The 15,154-nt window shown below is 36.7% G+C and overlaps 1 protein-coding gene and 1 long non-coding RNA gene across 4 annotated transcripts in view; both read left to right on the plus strand.

Moving 5' to 3' along the window:
- Window positions 1-15,154, plus strand: part of LOC135436190 (uncharacterized) — a 42,840-nt gene that overhangs the window by 1,565 nt on the left and 26,121 nt on the right. The window lies entirely within an intron of this gene.
- LOC135436746 (uncharacterized) lies at window positions 5,126-5,727 on the plus strand. The gene is made up of 2 exons (XR_010437585.1): window positions 5,126-5,263; window positions 5,465-5,727. It is a non-coding gene; the product is annotated as an uncharacterized LOC135436746 (long non-coding RNA).

The following is a 15,154-nucleotide window of genomic DNA, read 5'->3' on the forward strand; positions in this document are numbered from 1 at the left end:
TGCACGTAAACCAATTCTTAATTGCATCTTTAACTTTACTCAAACAAAATTAAATTTCTTTCCTTTGAAAATGTTTAGAAATAATGTTGTGTGTTTAAGGCAAGTTTTTGATTCATTGTCAAACTCTTTATTGAAATAATCTGATATTATACCCTGTAATCGAAACCCTGTAGTAGACAAGAAATATTTATATTTTGGCAGTGCGAAAGAATATCTTCGACAAAAGGAGGCATCTTCGCCTCAAATAGGGTTTATACTGGATCAGAAGGGTATTTTGGTCATGTCTGTCTATATTTTTACAAAACAATTGCAATTTCTCGAAAAAATCTATAATATCTGTATCTTTATATCATACATACATATATATGTTGAAGATAGAAAAATTCAAATGTATCCTTATATAAGACATATTTATATTGAAGATCTTAAATTTAAAATTTATCCATATATCAGACATATTTATTTTGAAGATTACAAAATTAAAATTAATCCTTATACCATACATAGATTAGGAATTTTGGATATATGGCTTTAATGTTGGTTTAGATTAGCAGACTTAAGGGTCGCTGATATTTATATAGCTTAATAACGGGTACTTTATGAGTTTTCATTCGAATGTTATACTAAACGAAAACAAATTTGTTTTGCTAGAAATCGAATTCCAGGCATGAGTCACAGCAGTTGGCGACTGCAGTTGCCCCATTCATTCATTCAATCGTTTTGCATACTGAATAAACGAACACAATCTCGACAACAAAATTCCAACTTCAACAGCAGCAACAACAACTGCCAAATATTCCCACCAAAAATGCAGAAATAAACAAATAGCAGCAGCAGCAGCAGCAACAGAAACAACAACAACTAAAATTTCAGACCAAGCTGCCAGACAACAACAGCAAGTTTTTTTTAATGAAAAGCAACAACAACAAGAGTTAAACTATGCGCATACAAAAAGTTATATAAAAAACACGTTGAAACACGTTGAGCGAACGAAAGGGGTGGGCGAGGGGGGTAGGGGGTAGCGGGGTGGCAGGCAACGCTCACTTTGAGCCACGCTTCAATTGCAAATGCGGCAGCGAGCAAAAAACATTGTTGTTGTTGTTGTTGACGTTGTTGTAATTGTAAATTCTACAGGTTTCTGTCGCTGTCTGTGCAGCAGTTGTTGCCTTAATGGCGCACAACAGCAACGACTACAACAACAACAACAACAACAACAACAGCAGCAACAATGCTCCACAATTTTACGCCAAAGCTAAAAAGGCGACCGATCGAATCGAAGCAATCGGCGATCAAAGTTCCTACAATCGTAGGCAAACCGGGCCAAGAGCCCGGCCAGAACCGCACTGTGGCTATTGGCAGCAGCAGCATGAAAAGGCAGATCCTTTAGGGTATCCAAGCATTTATACAATATCTGGTTTCTAAGATCTTCAGCTTTTAGATTCCTTACTTAAACATAATAATAATATTCTATATATGTATGTATATTTATAAATCAAAAGTTTTTCTGCATGTTTTTTCGAGTTATCAAATTCTTAAACAGATGTTAGTTCCATGAGTTTCAAAAGATACCAACATTATTCATGTTGTTTTTATTATAGTTCCCCGGTTTTCGACATCCCGAATCCTTTGTTTTCTACTACTTAAATTGGCATATTTTATGAGCTCACAAAAACTTATGGCTACGACTTGACATACTATTAAATAATTTGGTAATAAGGGAAAATAAAACGGAAATAAGTTTTACGATGTGTAGAAACAGGTCTGAATGGGGAGAATGTCTGGGGGGTGAAGCCTATGAAGTCTGGGAATTTCCCGACGCTTGTCCACAAGTTTTATCGCCAGTTGAGACCTTTTTGTTTTTTTTTTTTTTTTATAAATGTTTATTGTATTGGATAAAAATAGCATACATTTTTATTAAAACACAGTTAGCTTAGAAACCTAATTGTGAAAAGTTGCTCAAATTTTAGATTCTGTATTAAAATTAGCTTTTCGCATTGGAAATTTAATTTTTATTTGAGAATCCATTTGCTTTCCATCTTTTACATTTTTAATCGTACTTATTATCAAGACACCTTGAAAATAATAATTTCAATTTATTTATTGTTTTGCAATCGAGCTTAATTTGATATGCAAAGTTATAAGGACAATTTTAAGATATAACCAGTTGTAATTATATGAAAGTCACATTTATGGCATGGAAATATCTAGAGGTTTTTGATGGGCAGACAAAGTGACCTTTATTTCTAATCAACCACTCAGGAGTGATAACAAAAAGTCTTAAATAAGTACAAAAAGTATATGCTATTTCAAGTGTTTATTATTTACAAACTGTCATATTAAAGATATAAAATATAAAAACAACTTAACTCTTCAAGAACAGATGCAACTTAAATGAATGCAAATTGAATGTGGGATTACAATTGGATATGGTCTTGTTGCCCACTGTGCGCCGCAGCCAGTGCTGCCAATTCAGCCATTTTCTAGCTAAATTCAGTTGCTTTTAGAGGCCGTCAGCTGGAAGCAACAGCTGGTATTTGCAGGTGTCTGCCACTGTGTCTGTTTTCAAACGGATTTAAACACTTGAAAAATAAAAGGATAAGATGCTTATATTTTTTTTTTTAATTATGTGGTTCCTTCATGACAAGAAGTAGCAAAAAGTATAAAAGTATTGGCTAAATTAGGTCGTGTGCTAATTAAATCTGTGTAATTAGTGTAAACATAATACAAATATAAGCTTCGTAATGCTTGTATAGAGTGGCCCTAGACTTCAAGCACTGCACTGAAAAAGGTGTGTCTGGCTCTGCAAAAGTATTTCGCACCCATTAAAAACTACTATAAACGCAAAATTATGTGTCCACAAAAAAAAAAAACCACAAGGTTAACGTTGGATGCATTGAGGTAGCAACTGTGCAAAAGGAGGCAGCTCTTTGCCAATTTATAAATCTAATTTAGCTGATTTTTCTAGCTATTTTTAACATAGGTTTTGGCTGCTTTTCTGAAGCGACAGTTGGCAGCACTGCACTCAAAAATGTTGCATTGTTGCTGCGCTGTGGCCCCCGGGCCTTCCGCCGGTTTGCGGCCGAGTTGCCCAAGTTGGCCAACTGCTTGTTGGCCACTTGGTGTTCGATTCGAATTGACTTCACATTGTTGGCAGCCGGCGGCTCAGCTCGAATCGATGTGCTTTGGCTTTGGTTTGGTTTTTGTTTTTGGTCTTGGACTGCGACTGCGATTGGAACTCGTAATTGTTTCATAAAACGCAAAACTGGCCGGACAGGCAACTGCCAAGTGGGGTGAGGTTGAGGGAGAGAGAGGGAGGTTGGGAGGGGGGGCTAGCTCTGTAAACAGGTGCGCAATGCGCAAGCGCGCGTTTTCTGGTTTTCGAATTGCGACTTGGTACCTGGCTTTTGGGGCAACACTTTTCGATTTTAATTATGGTTTATGTGTCGTTTTCGGTTCGCACGCGATATATATCGCATATATGTATGTAAGTGTACGTCGAGCGGCACAAGGTTATATTGCGGCCGGACTCTGGGGCGGTCTCCTGGTAATGGAAGTGCCTGCAAATGGGGACGACAGCGGTTCGCTGAGGCTGTCCATGCGTACTCGCGTATATACTTATAAGCCCATTTGGGTGGCTAGGCAATCGACTGGCTGCGCTTATTGGAGCGAAACCCACTGGGCAGCAACTAGGCAGAGTGCCCACTTGAAACGTAGAACTCGTGTTCTACATTTGATTTGTGTTTCATTTGATCTGATCCACATTGACATTGCTTTCCTTTAATCGCAGCTTAGTTGTACTTCAAGCATGGCGAATCTTATACTGATTAAAGTACTTGTCGTATCTAGATGCGTGACTGTAACTATACAGTTATTTATTTCACGATTATCGTGACGCACATGCAAAATACAGTAGTTGCGGCACATATTTAAATGACTCGAACCTAGAATTTTCCAGAAATTAAAAGGGTCTCTCTCAATCTGAATGATTATTATTGAGTTTTTTAAAAATTTGTTCTCCGAACAGAAATCGATATGTCTATAGAATTTCTATAATATAATATCTATCAATTTTTATAGTTTAATAATAATAATATTTGAAATATGCAACTTTTCGCTTTTTAAATTGATATGGAACAATCAATAAAAATATATATGTCAGTCAAAGAAATATATATTTTGAAATTGATTTATCTGAGTACGTATAAATGTGACCCTATATTTGTTTGAGCTTCTGCGAACTGTGCAAATGCCTTTTTGCGCTGTCATCTCTAATTTGTTGTAAGCGAATTATTAGGGGCAAGGTCACAAAACTGTGAATCATTGGCCCATATAAAGGTGAATGTAGAATACTCGGTTCAGGTCTATCGCAATTGATTAAACAATTGAGTCACACAAAGAATTACCCACTTGTAAATGTCAACCTTAAGTATCAGAATAATAATTGCCTTACACCTGTCTTATCTCGAAAAGTGCGCTACTGTATATTGTGTGTCTAGGGATTGAGCTCTTTGGATGATATTCAACACAGCGTTTCAGGGTGACTGATAAAGCGTACAATAACTCCACGAAAGTATCTCAAAGTTAGAATGCCATCTAATGCCAAGGCACATTTACAACAAGCTCAGGCTCCGTCATAAGTCACACGCAAGCTCTCAGATACATTTGTGGAATTGCTAGTTCTCTTGTCTCTGCTGTCGTGCTGATCAAAGCTCAAGTCCTAAAAACTGCACACACACACACACAGAGTGTAGACAGTAAGATTGTATCTCAAGTTACGCGCACACGCGCCGCGCCGTCTTTTGTCGGCGCATTTGTGTTTACACTTGATTGCAATTTGTATCTAGCAGATACAAGTGTGCTTTGCATACAACGAATGCCGTTAAAATGATACACATCCGCACAGAGCTTTTAGCCGTAACTGTAACCGACTCGGATGAGACTCTCTGTGTGCCACATGTATCTGGCTTATACACAGGTATGTATCTGGGTATCTCTGCATGCAGCGAGGCGAGCAGATAAAAATACACGTTTTTTGCCTCGTTGTGTTTTTTGTTTTTGGCCTTATTAATATTTATCAATTTGTTATTTAACTTGTTTTGATTTCTTTGTCTGGTCAAAAAATGAAAAATTAAAAAAGAAACAAACTCTTCGTAAACAAATCGAAAGAAATGAAAAAAAAAAAAAAAAAAGAAAAATTAAAAGCAGCAACAAATTTCAATAGCATTTGCATAATTTGGCCAGTTTAAATGGGGTTTTTTTTTTGGTGTAGCAGAAGAAGAAGCAGCAGCTGCTCGAAGCGAAAACGCATCAGCAAAAATTGAAACGTTAAATACGCTTATTGTTTTTATTGTTTTCAATTTTTGTTGCTGCGTATTCAAGGCATTTTTAAATTGCCAACTCGACCTTATTATCGAGTATTTGTCTTACTTTTAATTATAATTAACTGCTCGAACCGCATTAACAGGTGCCTCTGCGTGTTGGCTTAATTAATTGGCTTTTTGTGTGGCTCAACTATTTACTGAATATTGAATATGGAATATGGAATACTGGACAGAATGCCCCATGGCATTCGCTGGAATGCCAGCTGCTGAGCCGGCAGCCCATAAATATTTAACACATTGGCTCTGTCTTTAATCGTAGAACCGTGTCAAAGCATTTAAAATCAATTTGGGAACGCAATTAAAACACGTGTTAAACTTTAACTGGAAATAAATACTATCTAAATGATACGGTCAGGTGAAACCTTAACCGGGGGCTACTCAAATCCGCGTGCGCAGCAGAGAAATGCGATATAAAACTGTTTGCCAGTCAAACTGTTGTTTTTATGTTTTACAGCTTTCAGCTGTCAGCTGAGTATTACAACGGGCATTTGGCCCGTGGGCATCACCCTCGATAAGTATATTAACATTTCGGGGCGTACGAGGCGCCGATAAATGCCTTAATGCAAGCCGCAGCGACTGCCACAGCTGGCTTAGACCCGAACCATGCGTAGTTTCTATCTCTAAAGCTGCGGCCCAAAGCAAAAACAGCACGAGTTCTAAAAAGTGTGCACCGAAATGTATCTGCAACTAAATTGTAGAATTCCGCATTCAGTTAGTTTTTGTGCTGTAGCTGGCAGTTCTGGTTAACATATTAATAATCGCGAGTGCTCTTCGAGCCGAGCTTATGAAAATACTTAGTACGAGCACTTAATCGCAGTCTAAGCGCTGATAAATACATACATTGCAGTGCCATTGTGTGTGTGTGTGTGTGTGTGTGTGTGTGTGTGTGTGTGTGTGTGTGTGTGTGTGTGTGTGTGCTTGGGGAATAGATGTTATAGCTTTAGAGATGTTAGAGCTTCAGGTCACGTGGTGTATAATACGCAGGTACGTAACCCCCTGTTACCAGCCTAGTTATTTAGTTAATTTGTTGACTAAAATCATAAATCAATTGCTGTATTATCAGAGCTGCAGTAAATTGGATGCTTATTAGATAATCAATTGTTATAGCCAGAGACAGACACTTAATAAGGGTATAAATAGCTATGTATATATATATATTTACTAACTATAGACTGGTTAAATACAGCAATAATTAAACTAGTTATATCTGCACCGATAATTTTGTATAAGTACATTTATTCAGCAGCGGCAATTCAAACGAATTCTGCAGTTTATATTATATATATATTTATATATAACTAACTAAAAAAAATTAAAATTAAAATTATAATTCCCACATAGATGGTATTATAATTTTGTCATCAAATGTGTTACGCATAGAAGGAAACATTTACGATCTTATTAGGTATTTATTCTTAATCGGTGTCAACAGCCGTCTAATTCTACACAGCGAGAAAAATGTCTGTCTAAAATTAAGTTCGAATGACCTCGCATTAAGTATTTGCGATTCTCAAAATCCAAGCACAAGTACGCTTTACTAAAAATAGGTATAAAATTCTTGAGACAAGTCCAACAAATCTTAATAAAAGTAAAAAGAATTTTTAAGTAAAACTCTCAGTTTACTAAAAATGAGTAAAATATTGATGTAGGCTAAGAACTCGGGTTCGAATCCGACCGAGAAATTTATGTAAAAACAAAATCTTCATAGTTTTTGTTGCAATGCTATTGCGAAACGTTATTTCACAGTGAACACTCCGAACAAGTTTGTGAAATCTTGAATTAAGATTTTTAAAGTTTGTATCCAAGATCTAAATTTTATACTGGGTAACTGCCAAACAAACAACAACGTCCAGATGAACGCACACTAATGTTAACTTTGTTTTTTGAGTTTCTTGTATTTTAAGAAAGAAAGCCTGAGACGCACTTTGCACATGCAACATGGACTATAATTTGGCGAAACTAGTTTCCTCTAGCACTGAAATTATTCCGGTGAAAAGAGCCAACCCTAACCCGTCGAAGACTGTCATTGTTTTTGATGCACTCCCACCCCGTGCACAAATCTCAGTGTCATGTGCTTGTCTTGTGATATTTCCTGCCTGATTATAGGCAATTAAAGTGCAACAAATTTCGAGCTGGGAAGGCGGACTGCTGCAGTTGCTTTTGTTGTTTTTGTTGTTGCATGATTACATTTAATCGCCGATGGCAAACAAAATCATTTCGATTAAATAATCAGCTCCAGTTGAAACAATCTTCGCACATTTGCACAGTGTCTGCAAAAAGTTGAATGCCTGCTGCTGTTGTAATTATGAAAGTTTTTCATTTTGTTGTTGTTTTGCACCACCAGTTGAGTTAAATGAACGGTATGAACTCATTTTGAGAAGTCAAGTTTATGCTGCATTGAGTCACTCCATTTCATTCATCCAGCGCCAGAGCAGCTCTCGGAAGTGTAGTGAAAAGTTGGCAGTGACGACGGCGACCACAAATGTGGCTCTGACGCCGCCTCTGCGGCTTGTGGATTGCTGCGGAATCTGAACCTGAAACCAACAACGACAACGGCAACGGCAACTGCAACAGCAACTGCAACTGCAAAGCCTTGCAATGTGATACAAAATGCTATTGGCTTTATGCAACAACAGCAGCAACAACAACAACAACCATAATGGGAGCAACTGTGTGTAGACTCCGCTCCACTCCGCTCCGCTCCGCTCCGAACCGATCCCATTCCGGGCAGGGAGCGAGTGCCGTTGGCGTTGGCATCGCGCGTCGCCTTCAAAGACAAGTTTTACACCAATTTCCGCTGACTTTTTCTTGTTTTTCATTTTTTTTTTTTTAACATTATACTATATATATATTTTTTTATCTTGCTTTCCATGTTATTATCTAAAGGTTAAAGACTTATGATGCGCTTGTGGAATTTTCTATCATCTTTTTCTATGCTCGTTTTAATGGGGCTTTAATGTGCCAATTGTCGGCTGGCAAAGTGTGCGCCGTGTGTTTGTCTAATTGAAAAAGGAAAATCAAGTGGAAAATTGTGCAATTGATATTTAGCCAACCATTTAAAATGCTTCCACACATAGTTTATTGCCTAGGTGTTGCAGGAGCTAACTTGTTGCACATTCAACTCGTTACCCGATGGCCAATGAACTGTGCATCCAGATCAGCATTGCAGCTGCTATTGGGGATGAGGAGGAAGATGAGGATGAGGATGAGACACTAGTCAAAATCCTTGAATATTCATGAGTGCGTTCTTGAAAGCCAGTTATAGTCTGCATACATAAACAGAACGTTGTTGCAAATTGTACAATTTGTTTACTGCAACAGCTAATATTGTAATAAAATGTAATTGATGAAATACATTTCTGAAAAATTTCAAGTGCAGTTCGAATTTAATTTAGATTAACTGGAATTTCTGAAATTGATTTAGTTAACATTTCGAGTCAAGTATCGATTGTGCATCAGCTGTCTCAGACAAAGTCACAGAAAAATTTAGAAAAGTCACGAAATAGATTCCGTCAGTTATGACTAATCGATCTTTGGATTTTCCATTTTTCCATTAATGCGGGAATTTGTTAAGTTGGGAACAACCACATGAGCAATTTTCGAATCTTTCAATCCTTTCGCTTTCGGTGCCCTTCCTTAAACAATTGCAATTGTTTATTAAGTATCGAATTTATGGTGCTCGAAGAGTTCTTATCTTCATTCCGATTCTCAATTGCGTCAATTCCGTGCAGCACACTTCCATTCGGTTGTCTCAATTTCGAGCACTTGCCACGTTCTCAATTAGCGTCGTTGTTCATTTGAGCTAAACATATTTCGCATGTTTTTGTTTTTGTTTTTATTATTTATTTATTATTTATTATTTGTTCTTTTTGTGTGTGTGTTTTTGTTTAAACAAGTAGTTCGTATGTGGACAACCAACTCCAAAGCAATAACAATGCATTGGCCAAACAAAACGCTAACTTTTTATTTGTATTTTTTTCAAGTATTTCCGTTTGTGTATTTTTGGCATGATTTTTTACATTTTTTTTTGCTTTTTTTGCTGGTTTTTTTTATGCTGTTCTGTTTATTTTTTACGTTGAGCATTTTGTGGGTTAGCAATGTGAAACCTTGAATTTGCCAGTCAGCTTTTAACTCTAGCTTTTTTTCTTCTTTTTTTCTATTTTTTTATTTATTAGATATTCTCGCTCACGTTGGTGACTGCCATAAATTTTCACTCCGACTTTTTTGTTGTGTTTTTCCCTCATGTATTTTGCTCAATATTTACTTAAAATTTATTTGTGCCAATTCATTTGTGTGCATTATTTACACGGTTTATTTTTTTGCTCGTGCCACAAGAGCTAATGATTTGTTTTTCTTGATTTTAGCTTTTTACTTTTAGTTTGTAAACAATGTGAAAGGTTTACGAGCTGCTAAATATAAAAATTTACTTTACTTTTGTTTTCTACCCCAAATATAAGTAAAGTTTTGGCAAAGGCAAAATAATATATCTTATTTGTATTACTTGCTTGTCTTATAAATCTGTTGTGTGATATTTCAATCAATTTTTGCGATCCATAAATCCATATTGAATAAACTTTTTTTTTGGGCTCACAAAAATTCCATTTACTGTTGCAAATTTGGCCGCAATAAATTTCCCGTCATAAAATAGTTACCATATATTTTTGGCAGCTTTTTACCGAACCACTAATTTGGCCAAAACGTTGTGGTTAATATTTAAATAACTAACTGATTTGCTTGTGCGTGTGTGTAACTAACAAGCCGGGCAATTTAGAGTTATGCATTTAGCCAAAGTTTCGTTGTGCAATTCGTTAAAGCCCAGCGAAACACCGAAGTTTGGTTACACTTCCATTTGGATAAGAAACAAGTTGCATGACATTTCTTGTAAGCCCCGCCCCGCCCCGCCCCGCCCAACAATTTAAGAGTATCGTTAACAAACATTTACATGCAGCGCTTTCAGCAATTTGTGAGGACAACCTGTTCGGATTGCAAGTCGATTTTGGTTTTGCTTAGTTTTTGGGTGCGCGACACTTGATTGATTTGATTTGAGCTGCTTCGAGCTGTCAAGTTGCCTCGTTGTCCACTTTTTGAGACGGCTGCGAAGACGCGACTTTTTTGCCAAACTTGCTGTTGCTATAGTTGTTAACTTGTTGCTGTTGTTGTTGTTGTTGCTGTTATTTTTACGGGCCGTAATGATTGCGCTGATTACGTGACGCTTTCAATTGATTTGCGCGCAAAAGCCAAAATGAGCTGCCGCCTGGCTAGCGGCCAAACCAATTGTTGTTAACGTTAACGCATTTGCTGGCCAAATGAATGAAATGCTGCCCAAAAACAGCAGCAGCAGCAACAACAACAATAGCAACAACTACAACAACACATTTCGTGTAAGTTCGTGCGCTGCGGCGGCTTAACAACTTTTTTTTTACGTCGTGGATAATTTTTCACGAAGGTTTTTCAGTTGTTTTGCTGTTTCTTAGCCGGACAAAGGCCTCATTTCGACTGTTTTTGTTGGCGATTGTCTGTGCATTGTTGTTGTTGTTGCTGCTGTTTTACCAGCTGAAATGTGCATTGAATATTAATTTGTTTTGTTCCAGAGGCCATTTTGGAATTTGTGTATAATTATTGTATTAGTTACATATAAGCAAAAGAAAGACTACAATTTAATAGAGAGAGAAACATTCAATATAATTGGAATAAAAATATGGGAGCTTATTGAAACACTATAAAGAATTAGAATTTTGGGCTTGCAAATATCCTCGCAGTTGTTGATTTTTAGCAATATTTTATTTGTTATACATGAACTCAAAGTGGTTCAAATAGGTTCACATAGAAACAGAAAGAAGATTGCGATGAAGAATTTATGCTTTATGGAGATGCGAATATATTTTTGGATGCAAATTTTGGTGATAAAATTTGTTAATTTTTTGGCAGTTAGAGTACTATAAAAGAACGTTTGTAATTTTATTACATCGAGTATATTTTAATCTAGTTATGATAATATGTTGTATTTATCTAAACTTTGACATTTTGCAGACTATAAATAGTTTTTGGCATCACTTAAAATATCTTCGTTAACTATTGACAGCGAAACTTCTTCTTTTACTATTCGAATATTCAAAATATTTCAATGCTGGTGCCTAAGACAGTCATAAATAAAAGTCTGTCTAGTATGGTTGGCTGGCAGTTATGTGTTTCTGGTCTTATCAGGCGACTTATGGCATTTGAAAAGAACCTGAAACCGCAGCGATGCATACTAAATGTGATGGCAAACGAGCAAAAAAACAAATTCGCATATATTAGAAATTTATTACATCAGACAGATACCTTAGACCCGATCTATTGCGCAATATTAAATCGATGGGTATTGCAGCGCTTAAATAAAATCGCTTTAATTAATTACCTTAAGCGCAATGAGCTCGTCCACTAAACTTGTGCAACTACTAATTTACCGCTATCTGAAAGGCCCTCGTTAGATAGCCGCTAATCGCATATAATCGTACGCACGCGACTGATTACTACTGAAAAAAAAACACGACTCAAAATTAGGGTTATTATTGCCAAAGGGAGAGTCCCTTAAGTTATTTATAAATAATTGACATGGCGGTACCGATAAGCCCCTGTTTGAGGTTTTATTATATAATACGAATTACTTTAGGGAAATTTTTAAGAAATCAATGGATAAAGTTGTTTCTTAAGCTAAGTTTTGTTGGCTCATATTAGAACCAAAATTACTACATTATCTACTACATCTACATTAGGCGTATGCCATCTTTTATATTTAAGAAATTACAAATAAAAGATAAATTTCTTTTAAATTTATAGGCCTTACAAAAGAGTGTGAATAATGACTTCAAAAACGCCTCATTTCGATATAGAAATCTTGCTATTCAAATTGAATTATAAGATTTACAATATATATAGATCAAAGGCGAACTTTTAGATATATTAGATGTTATTTATGGTAAAATAACAAAACCATCCAGATTTATTTCGTTTTACATTGCTAAGCCTTACTTAAAGGTATGGAAAACTTGCCTACTTATATATTATATTATATTTTGTTGTTTCATTTAAATTATTCATTTGGAATGTGTGCCATAAACCGTCAATTACTTGAACTATTGCAACCCTTCCATTACAAAAAAAAAATAATAATAAATAAATAGAATTTATTTTTCTAGAAATTTCTAATTTCCAGAGTTTTCAATTACTGAAATATGAAACTATACTCAGGTATGCAATGTCGCCTTGGCTGCCAGATTAGAAAATTCCACTTGCTAATGATCGACCCTTGCATTAGAAAGTATATCTGATAAAAACGCAACTGTATCGTGGACAGCATGTGATTACATTTTGTGTCGTCCCAGGCAATTAGAGTCTCGTTGAAGTATTTTTAGCCGCATGAAAATCTCGGCTCGTCTTTAGCCGGAATTGGTTATTTTTAGAGTTTTTATTTTGAATGACAAGGCTCGTGAAGAGCTTTGAGTGGAGCGTCTCCGCCAAACGCAGTGGGACGGGGCTGATCAAAGCAATTGATCTTAATTAACACCCCCACGAACATGTGTGTATGTCTTGTCAATGGGATGTGTGTCGTCTGGTGGGCGTGGCACTTTCGTATGCACACATCAAGTTTTAATTGCCACTTGCTCTCGGTCAAGGTTCGCTGACTCAAAGAGCCAGCTGAGTCTGAGTCCAAGCTGGGGGTCCTAACCCCCGGGAGACAACTTTTGTTGTGCACTCAGCGTCACAATTTAATGAATGAATCAATGTACGACTCGTTGGATACACTCACAGACACGCACAAAAAAACACGCAGCGCTATGTAATTTACTGATTACAGTTATGAATTGAACGACGGCGAAATATTTGGGTGTACCCTAAGCCCATTAAAAGTGGTTAAAAGGGTGTAATGGTTCTTGGAAAATGAATGTAACAGGCACATGGAATCATCACCGACCCCATAAAGTATACATCCGAGTTGATCTAGTCATAACTGTCTATCTAACACTCCGCCTCTTGGTATGTTTAACGAGTATGTCTCGGGATTTATAAGAGCTAAATACTTGAAATTTATAGGTCCTCTCTTAATCTACTCAAGTTAGATACAATTAACTTAGCACTCGTAAAGTATATTTTTCATAATAGATAGATAGATAATAAATAGATCCAGGATATTCTACTTTTTGGGTACCTCTTCCCTTGGTCGTGGTGTTTGATAAGTAAACACAATCGGATGACATATTTATGCATTAAACATTTAATAAAGATCGAATCTTAATGCAAACGTTTTATTTTTTTTTGGCAGAGAAGGAACCTAGTAGCTTGCTGCAGGGTATCCCCTAGGCAGGCACACTCGACTAGAGCACTAGTAATTGTTGTTGTTGGAGTTAGCCATGGCAATCGTAAATGATATTAATGAGGGCTGATTTGGTATTATAAGAGCTGCCAGTTGCCTGCTTATGAGCTCTATGCCTAATTGTGAATAAATAGTATAGAAGATAACAAGCTATTCAAATATATTAAATGTGACATATGTACTCGTATGCAGGAATATAATTAGTATCGATAAGCATGCTTATGTTATTTGATGTAATACCTGAAATTCTTGGGGCATCAATAATTGGCCCAATTTGTATTTATTTGGTTTGTTAACATGTTGTTTTTTTTTTTTTTTTGATCCGAATCGTTGCGCAGTTTACACTTAAGAGCATTTGCGTGTGGACTTAACTTGTTTTTCTCGATGGATGTAGCCCACATACGATTTACAGGCAGCATCTGTATTTGTATAAGAGTTGTCGGCTTGCAACACCCACACAATGTTTGAGCATACGTAATATTAATTTTTCAGTTGCCCTCTCTCTTTCTATTTGTGTATCTGTATCTGTATCTCTATCTCAATCGGCATATCTATCTCTATCTCTATCTATCTCTTGTCGTCATCATCGTCACTTAAACTTGACCTTTATATTCGTTTATTGCTTATTACTGCATATTCCGTATATTGTTTTGTTATTGTTATTATTATTGCCATCGTTCTTCTTGTTCTCATTGTTATATTTGTGAATGAAGGCGAACTTGGAGCCAATGCTGCCCACTTGCAGCGATCATTTCCATTTCCATTTTCATTTGCTTTGCTCTGCGCTGTATTCGTGTGGGCGCTTGCCTCATGCTCAGATACATTTGTATCTGTATTTCGACGAGTATCTACATGTGTGTTCAGCTCAGCTAATTTCCTCGTAATTGTTGCGCAAATACAATAGCATCGTCTGCTATTAGTGAATGCAAGTTAGTATTTGCATGCAAACATAGATACATTTGAATGCAGTTGGTACTCGAGGGGCTCTGCAGTTATTACTCATTAAATATGCAGTAGAAAAAATAGCGCATAAATCACTGAGAATGTCTTAAAAGGCGTTGCTCGCTAGATTGGCCCGAACTCGCCTGGCCTGGCCTGATCCGGGCTGGCCAGTGTCTTGGCTTGTCGTAATTTCAGCTGTGGCTTTGTCTGTGCATTGCTTGATATATGATCACGGCCTGATATATGAGCCAGCTATTAGCTTTGGCTTTAATGATTCTGCCTGGCACCGCTGCCATTTGCATTTGCGCCTATTGCTGCCATTTAACTAACGCCCCATTGATGCGTGTGGTGTCTCTTTATACTCTGCTGACTGGCAATCTATTAGGCTTAGAATAAGGCAGGGCCCCTAACGAAATTCCATCAAAGATTCCATGAATGCCACAAAACAAAAAGATGGTAGATACTGAAAATAAATTAA

Source organism: Drosophila montana, unplaced genomic scaffold (genome assembly GCF_035044405.1).
Source record: "Drosophila montana isolate Dmon_TW-CO22-7 unplaced genomic scaffold, ASM3504440v1 contig_3733_1, whole genome shotgun sequence".
Classification (NCBI taxonomy): domain Eukaryota; kingdom Metazoa; phylum Arthropoda; class Insecta; order Diptera; family Drosophilidae; genus Drosophila; species Drosophila montana.